A 9,040-nucleotide genomic window follows, 5' to 3' on the forward strand; every position below is an offset into this window, starting at 1 on the left:
TTGTAGATATACTCCAAAAATGAGGAAAAACAAAGTCAAAGTCATTATGTAACAAGAAAAGAGGGGGTTGGAGTACTCATAAAATGTCTTTAAGATTGGCAGATCTGAAATTGTGCTGCGGTTAGACAAAACCTACTAAGCAAAATGTCCTTTCTTCCATAGGTAAATTCATACAAATTCTGGAAAGGAAAACACAAGTGTGGTTCTTAATCATGGATTCCAGATAGTCCTCAGATTTGTTGGATCTTCTTGGGTAAGACATCATAGACAATACAACCTAATGCATACATTACATTTAGCTTAATTAATGCATAAAGAGCTTAATAAACGCTGGGATCTCCTCTTGGCCCCATTCAGATATACACACTTAAAACGTTTTTTTTATACCGATAGCTATTTGTTGTTGTTGTTGTGTCCACAAATACATTTTAAATACCAGCTAACCTTTTCAGCACACCTTGCAATCATCAACGTCGACGACCAGTCGCTGCCCAGCCAAATGACAGGAAGCGAGCATGTTAACAAGCAGGTAAGGGTGGACAAGAAAAAAAATCAATTGAAAAAAAAATACATTTTCCAAAAAAATAATCTTATTCCTCCTCTTTTCCACCTTCCATGATTCATCAGTGAACAGTCTCTGAGTGGCCTGCCCATCACCTGCATGCTCCCACACACCGGTAAGAACTTTGACACACATACAAAAAGTCACTTGAAACTCTGCAGTTTATTGAATAAAATATTTAATTGTAGTGTTAATTAAAAATTTGTTTCTAGGCCGCTGCAGTTCTCAGCACAGATTTTAGTTATATTTCGATGCAACTTCAAACTGTCAACAACCTATGCGTCTGCACGTACAGCTGTCATGCGCGATTTTGTGCACTTCCAGATAGGAGGAGACTGGGGGGACAATCAGCCTGGTCACACAAGATTTAAGTAACACAGCTTTAAAGGGGAACTGTACTTTTTTCTTTTTTCTTTGCCTATCGTTCACAATCATTATGAAAGACATGACGACGGATGCGATCAAAAGTCAGTTTACAATTCCGCCCACATAGCCCTTAGAAAAACATCCAAACATCTCCATTGAGACATGGTCATGTTCAACACTGAAGATGCTTCTATCAGTTCATGTGAAGTTTTCTTCATATATATGTGTGTCTGTGTGTTACAGGGCAAAAAGAAGAGGAAGCAGATGACAAAGGTCTCGACAGGAGAAGAATGTCCATGTGGTTGCCACTGTGGGACACAATAAAAGAAAAAGCAGACCTGCCAACAGGAATACGCTTGTAAGCCCCGTTGAATTTGGCCGGTTTTAGTTTGGACTTCAGTCTCCTTGTCCTCCTCGTCGAAGGAAGCTGACGAACTAAATAGTCAACCAGGTTTTAAGTTGATCTCACACGTAACTTCACACGCTCAACGCTGATGAAGATAAAAGCAGGGGTGTTCAAAATGCAGCCTTGAGGCCATCTGCTGACTGTGGCTTAATTTTTATTGGCCCACAGCATATTGTAGATATACAATTTTACTTAAAAAAATTAGAAAAAAAACGTCAAAGTCATTATCTAACAAGAAAAGAAGGGGTGGGAGTACTCATGAAATGTCTTCAAGATTGGCAGATCTGAAAATGTGCTGCTGTTTGACAAAAGCTACTATCAAAATGTCCTTTCTTCCATAGATAAATTCATACATCTTTTTTCCAGTTTATGGAAAGAAAAACTTCATGCATTAATGAAGCTAAATATATTGCATGTATTAAGAGCTTAATAACAACTGGGATCTCCCCTATGCCCCATTCAGATATCAACACTTTAAATGTTTTGTGTAGCTATTTGTTGTGTCCAAAAAATACATTTTCAACAACCCTACTTATATCATCAACAATTAAAGAAAGTCGTTTTAAGAAATTTCGAGTTACATAACTTTAGGTAGACACATAAAAAATTCATCCCAATGTACAGTTCTGCCCTTTGTGTTAACATTCTAACATTGTATGTATATCATTTTAATATCTGCTCTCCCTTCAATTTTTTTATATTTTATTTTTCAATTTACTTAACAGTTATCAAAACATTTCAAATGCCAGGTCATTTTGTTGTATGGAATTGTAAGAAGACATCTCGAGAAGATGGTTAAACCTTTTTGCAACACCAGCATGGAGCTGACGGCAGAGAGGCTACTGGAGAGGAGGTGAAGTGGTACGAGCTCCTGATGCCGCTCCTCCAACCAGAGATGCAGATGGACGTCCTGGACAACTATCAAAATCATTCACCACCATCTCTACAAGCAGGTAAGGGTGGGAAAACAAAACATTCAATTGAAAAAGAAAACTAAATTTTCTGAAAATATGTCCTATTCCTCTTTCTTCTCCACAGTACATGAACCGTCAGTGAACAGTCTCTGAGTGGCCTGTCCATCATCCGCATGCTCCCACTCCACCAGTAAGAACTTTGATACACACATACAAAAAGTCACTTGAAACTCTGCAGTAATTGAATAAAAATATTTAAAAGTCGTGTTAATGAAGATGCATACAGTTTATCAGATTTTAGTATGCAGTGTTTCCCAGAGATTGGCAATCTATTTGTGGTGTTGTGGGCGTGGCCAGGGGTGTGGTAAAACAATAAATGCATTTCTACTTACAGGCGCAGTCACCAAACTCTGTGGAAACCAATATTTACCGCTCACTTATTGGCCGAAAAAGCAGAGGCGCGTATCCTGCGCTCAACTCCCTCCTCGTGTATCGTCGTAGTGGCCAACCCTTGGACGTCCGTCTCCCCGCCAGTCGCAGCGTTGCTCCACTCGCCGACGCCATCTGACTCTTCTTTGCTGGCTGCGGGGACTCATGGCTTGGACTGGTGGCCGTCCCTCTGGTTCTTTGTGTTTGGGCCGCTGTTTTAGTGACCCTCTGCCAGGTCCACCTCCCTTTGTTTTTTGGGGTGGTGTGTTCCTTTCATGATCCCACAAGACAGTTTGGAAATTATGTTTACTGTATTTTGTATTATTTTCTACCCAGCGCAAAGCAGGGACAGTTCTGCATCATTGGCATTTGTGCATTTTACTTTTTTAACTGTCTCTTTTTTGCAACTCCATTCGGCATTCCTTGTTTTTTGTCATTAAATACGTTTTTATCTTCACTTTGCCATCAGTCTCTGTTTTTTTGTTGTCACTTTGCAAGCAGTACTACCAGAGTGTAACAACATTGTTGATTGACATCTTTGTGAGTCACTGATGGTCGAGTGGTCGACTCGCCTGGTTTTAGTGGCAGACAGCGTGCATTAATTCTCCAATTTGTATCTATATGTCTATGTAAGCCTTCCATCTGAAGTCAGCCGGGATAGGCTCCAGCTCCCCGTTATTTTCAAAGGATAATGTAAGACAGGAGGAACCGTTCCCTCATGACTCAAATGGCAAAAAACTAAAATATATTCTCTTTTGGTTCTTGGTTAGGCTTCTCTTTTGTCATCCATTCTTCTGTACTATGTAAAAAAGAGAATTGATCAAACACGGATGGTTAAAGAATGGCTGTGTGTTGGTATTGATGCTTTTATTTTGCTCCTACTGTGTGGAAAGCTATAATGCATATCATTTCAAAGCTTCTTCTAAAATAAAATCTTTTTTTTTAAATAAACACCTGTTGCTGTTGTGTAAAAGGTTTACAGTCCGACTTATCATTGTACCTGAGAAAGTGCAAGCTCCAGTTTCACCTGCTGGACAATAAACAACAATACATTTGTCAAACAGTTGTCCAAAGCAGGGGTTCTCTAACTGGGGTCAGGGATACCAGAAGTCAGCCAGAGGTTGGGGGTCTGCAATTGTATTATATATTTTTGCAAAAAATACGTTATGGCATATTGTTAAAAAGTGTAAAACTTTCTGTAGGAACCACGAGTCCAAAAACACAAACATTATCAGTCAATAACTCACTTACATTAGGGTCAATTAATTTAAAAGTGACATTTCTGTAATGTAATCCAGAAACAATAAACGTGCTGCTGATCTAAATACCATAATGGACAAATACTTAAATCTATCCACTTCATCAAGAGATGCAAAGGCCAAACTAGCTAAGTTTATTAAAAATGACAAGTTTGATTTTATAAAGAATGATGAAGGAAGGTTAAAATGTGTCATGTGTCTTTAGGTGCTAGTATATGAATCAATTGAGCAAAAGCAGAGTTAACACTTTAATGTTATTTTCCCGATGGTCATTTTATTAAGAGGGAATAATACAAATATTGTTATCATTATGTTGAGTGTTGATTTGGCCTGTTTCAGTTGTGTTGTTCTTCATTTTCTGTAAGCTTTAAGATTTGTTACTTGCATTTCTTCTAAACAGGTCTTAAGTATTTAGGTTGAAATGTTTAAAATGTAAATAATTCCAATTGCATTCAGTACATATTGCTAAATTGTATTTTGTTTAATTTAATTGGCATGAGGATAATAAGGAGAGTCTTTTTGAAAATAATCTCATTTAGGAGGCAGAAATCCCAAAAAGCTTGAGAGCACCTGCTGGTCAACACTACTAAATCACTTGATATTTTCTACTAAGTGGAATACTTGTTATTTTTGTACTCTTATCTCTTTGGAGTTTATAGTTAGTTTTAGTCTGCAGGGTAGCATTTTAGGCGGCTGTTGAAACAAACAGAAATTTAGGAATCCAAAGTTTGTCTAAAAGACGCCATTTTGGACAGTGGTGATTATTTCAGTTTGGTCACTTTTAGTTGCTTATTATTGTGGATATAACTTATTTCAATATCGAGTTACTGACCTCTTGAAAGGCCAACGATGAACCCAAGAAATTCAGCGGTACGTATTTGTGGAGTCAAATGCCATTTTAGTTTGATGAATGTATGTTTTCTTTTGCTAACATGAGCAGCTAATGCTAGCATGCTAGCTAAGCTAGCCTGGCTTGTAAAGTTTATGATTGAACTACCTAAACGTGTACTTTTTACTACTTTAAAATGTACTGACACATTGAGGCTTGTATCGTTGTTTTTTCATACAAAAATTTTAAATAATAATAGAAGTACATTTACAATTACTATTAATGATCGTTGATGACGCACATCCGTTACCATAGAAACTTGACCGTTACAAAGACATATTTGGTGTCACGTGACCTGGACAGTATAAATCCCACTCACCATACATTTTTTTTGGCAGAGTTGAGTCTCTACTTGTTGGTTGGAGCATCTAAAGCAAAACGTAGAGTTGAGCAAAGTTAGTTTGATTTGCAGACATTTGGATATTCCTCTATGTGAGTATTATAATTATTTTGGCTGTTTGAAGTTTAAAAAATAAGTTACTGTAGTCAATGGGATACAGGTGATTTAATTAAGTTAACTAATAGTGATAGAATAGGTGATATAAAATTGTAAGAGGACATCTTAGGAGTAGATGCTTGGACCTTTTATTCAAATGTGGAGGTTTATACTTCTTTTTCTGGGTGTTTTACAGCATTCTTCATCTTTGCACCAGCATGGAGCTGACGCTAAGAGAGGCTACTGGAGAGGAGGTGAAATGGTACGAGCTCCTGATGCCGCTTCTGGAACCCATGGTGGAGATGGACGTCCTGGACAACCATCTAAATCTTTCACCACCACCCCCACTCGTCGACCCAGAAGAGCTGCCAATGTTAACCCTGTTAACAGAAAATGGTATAGGCTACCTGGGCGACCAGCTAACCTATTCAGCAGACCTCAACGACCAGTCGCTGTCCAGCCAAATGACAGGAAATGAGCATTTTAACAAGCAGGTAAGGCCGGACTACTCAATTAAAAAAGAAAACAATTTTTTTTTTTTATTATATCATATTCCTCTTTCTTCTCCACAGTACTTGAACTATCAGGACACAGTTTCTGAGTTGCCTCTCCATCTCCTACATGCTCCCACTCCACCGGTAAGAACTTTGACACACATTCTGAAATACCTGAAAGGGAAGTATTTCAGTATTAGTGTTAGTATCAATATAAAAAGTATAACAATGCAATTCCTAATAAATCATTTGCAATTGTTTCTTCTTTTTTGAGAACCACAAACCAGCAGTCTTGTTTAAAAGCTACAAATTGATTTGGTAGACTTAACTTGGTAATTGTTTAAAGTTGTTGCAAATCTCAGCTCATTTTATTGATCTGTTTAGATAACCAGGTAATTTTATGAAGTAACTCATGCAGTGGGTTTGTACAGATATATGTTATCCTGTTCTCAATAGTATTTCCAGATCAGGGAGGGAAAACATTGTTCTGACAGAAATGTTTTTTGTGTCCTGAGCAGAGCCTTGATGGACCCTCAGTGATGCTGCCAGAGTGTTCCAGGACAACTTATATAGACCTTCCTGCCTCGACACTGGTCTCCACATCCCAGTAAGTATTAGGAACAATCTCAAAAGCACATATGTGAACCATAAGCTGTTTTTATTTTACTTTTAGTTGCTGTTTACAATTTAGGTGGATGTTTGGAGGATTGTTGTCTCAATCCTTGAAGGATTTATCCTTCACCATTTTTTGTTTGTTTTTGTAGAAAAACGAAACAATACACCCAGCGGGATGGAGAGAAGGCCTACATTAAAAAGCCACCAAACGCATTTATGATCTTTAGGAAGGAGCAGATGACAAAGGTCAAGGCTGAGCTAAACATCAGAAACAACGCTGAGGCCAATAAAGTCGTGGGTCACAAGGTTAGTTTTCACACTGTATGTAAATATATATATGTGTGTGTGTGTGTGTGTGTGTGTGTGTGTGTGTGTGTGCGTGCGTGCATGTACAAAATGTAAACTTTTGATTGGTCAATAGAAAATTGTTACTTTCGTCTTACGATTGGATTGTAACGTTTATTTTTCTCACATTAACAGTTTGTATTAGTGTGTCCTTGGTTCATTGGTTCATTAATAAAACAGTGCAGTTGGAGGCGGGACTGATTGTACTGGCTTGTCTGTCATAAAGTAGACAAGAGTTAGTGATCTGGCAAAGTTACATCTATTGAAGTTAGCACCTGTTGCTCACCCCTAACAACATGCTCATTAGGGATGTAACTCTTACAAAAACCTGATTCTGATTCGTGGGGTGACGATTCTTTTCAGAATCGATTTTGGATTGACATTGATTCTCGCATTGTAATGTTTGGTATATACATTATAATAAAACAGTTACAGGTTACAAAAGCACCTCTTGGCTGCTGACGTATGAATTTTAAATGCTGCGAGTAAGATAGGATATAGCCTAAAAAACGACATTTTAAGAATCAACTCTTAAAATGTAATCATAATTTTTTCCAGCACCCCCAAAGCTCATGTTGTTCTTGTTTTTGATGAATTCAATGGGAAGTTGTGACAGTATGATCACTTTTACAGCATCTTTGTATGTACGTATATACTGTACATCAAGGTGAAAAAGACTGACAGTGTTGTTGAGTGACAAAAATGTGTGCTTATGTGTCCACAGTGGAAGTCACTCTCAGCGTCGGATCAAGCAAAGTATTACCAGCTAGCCGACGTTGAGAAACATATCCACCAAGAGATGTACCCAAACTGGTCCTGCACAGACAACTATGTAAGTCCACCATGGTCATGTTCAAGAATGAAGATGCTTCTATCAGTTCATGTTAAGTTTTCCTCATATATATGTTTCTGTGTTAAAGGGCAAAAAAAAGAGGAAGCAGATGAAAAAGGTCTCGACAGGAGAAGAATGTCCATGTGGTTGCCACTGTGGGACACAATAAAAGAAAAGGCAGACCTTCCAACAGGAATACGCTTGTACGCTGCTCTCTAGGTACGCATTTTGTTGCAGTTGGCCGGTTTTAGTTTGGAGTTCAGTCCCCTTGTCTCTTTAATTTTCATTGTTCGCTCAGGTCAAAGGAAGCTGACGAGCTAAATAGTCAACCAAAGGTTAGGTTGATCTCACACGTAACTTCACACGCTCAACGCTGATGAAGATAAAAACAGGAGTGTTGGAAATGTGGCTTAAAGGCCATTTGCTGACTGTGGCTCATTCTTTGTTGACCCACAGCCTATTGTAGATATACTCCAAAAATGAGGAAAAACAAAGTCAAAGTCATTATATAACAAGAAAATAGGGGGTTGGAGTACTCATAAAATGTCTTTAAGATTGGCAGATCTGAAATTGTGCTGCTGTTAGACAAAACCTACTAAGCAAAATGTCCTTTCTTCCATAGGTAAATTCATACAAATTATGGAAAGGAAAACACAAGTGTGGTTCTTAATCATGGATTCCAGATAGTCCTCAGATTTGTTGGATCTTCTTGGGTAAGACATCATAGACAATACAACCTAATGCATATATTACATTTAGCTTTATACATTAATAAAGACCTTAATAAAAGCTGGGATCTCCCCTTGGCCCCATTCAGATATACACACTTAAGACATTTGTTTTATACCGGTAGCTATTTGTTGTTGTTGTGTCAACAAATACATTTTAAATACCAGCTAACCTTTTCAGCACACCCTGCAATCATCAACGTCGACGACCAGTCGCTGCCCAGCCAAATGACAGGAAGCGAGCATGTTAACAAGCAGGTGAGGCTGGACAAGAAATACAATCAATTGAAAAAAAAAGCATTTTCCAAAAAATTAATCTTATTCCTCCTCTTCTCGATCAGCTGCTGTTGACGGTCCCTGACACAAGGCTGAAGCTTAGAGGTGACACAGCTTTCGGCGCTGCTGCTCCCAAGCTCTGGAACGACTTACCTTTGAGTGTTGGACAGGCCTCCTCTCTTCCTGTTTTTAAATCGCTCTTAAAAACACACTTTTATTCCATGGCCTTCAACATTCTGATCGCCATCCTGCTATGGCGTCCCATAATGCACCTGCTGTGAACCTGTTTCTATGTTTTATTTGGGTTTTTTATCGTGCTCTGTTTGTGTTGTGCTGTGTTTGCTCGTTTTTCTTGTGTTATCTTTTAACCTGCCTATTAGTTTGGCTACCCTTGTGGTAAATTTGAAATGTGCTTTATAAATAAAGTTGATTTGATTTGATTTGATTCTCCACCTTCCATGACCCATCAGTGAACAGTCTCTGAGTAGC

General features: G+C 38.3%; 1 long non-coding RNA gene across 1 annotated transcript; it reads left to right on the forward strand.

The window, feature by feature from the left end:
• Positions 1 to 2,130: 2,130 nt before the first annotated feature.
• Positions 2,131 to 3,089, forward strand: LOC133621971 (uncharacterized). The gene is made up of 3 exons (XR_009817721.2): positions 2,131 to 2,287; positions 2,373 to 2,438; positions 2,643 to 3,089. It is a non-coding gene; the product is annotated as an uncharacterized lncRNA (long non-coding RNA).
• Positions 3,090 to 9,040: the final 5,951 nt, after the last annotated feature.

Source organism: Nerophis lumbriciformis, linkage group LG06, assembly GCF_033978685.3.
Source record: "Nerophis lumbriciformis linkage group LG06, RoL_Nlum_v2.1, whole genome shotgun sequence".
Taxonomy (NCBI): domain Eukaryota; kingdom Metazoa; phylum Chordata; class Actinopteri; order Syngnathiformes; family Syngnathidae; genus Nerophis; species Nerophis lumbriciformis.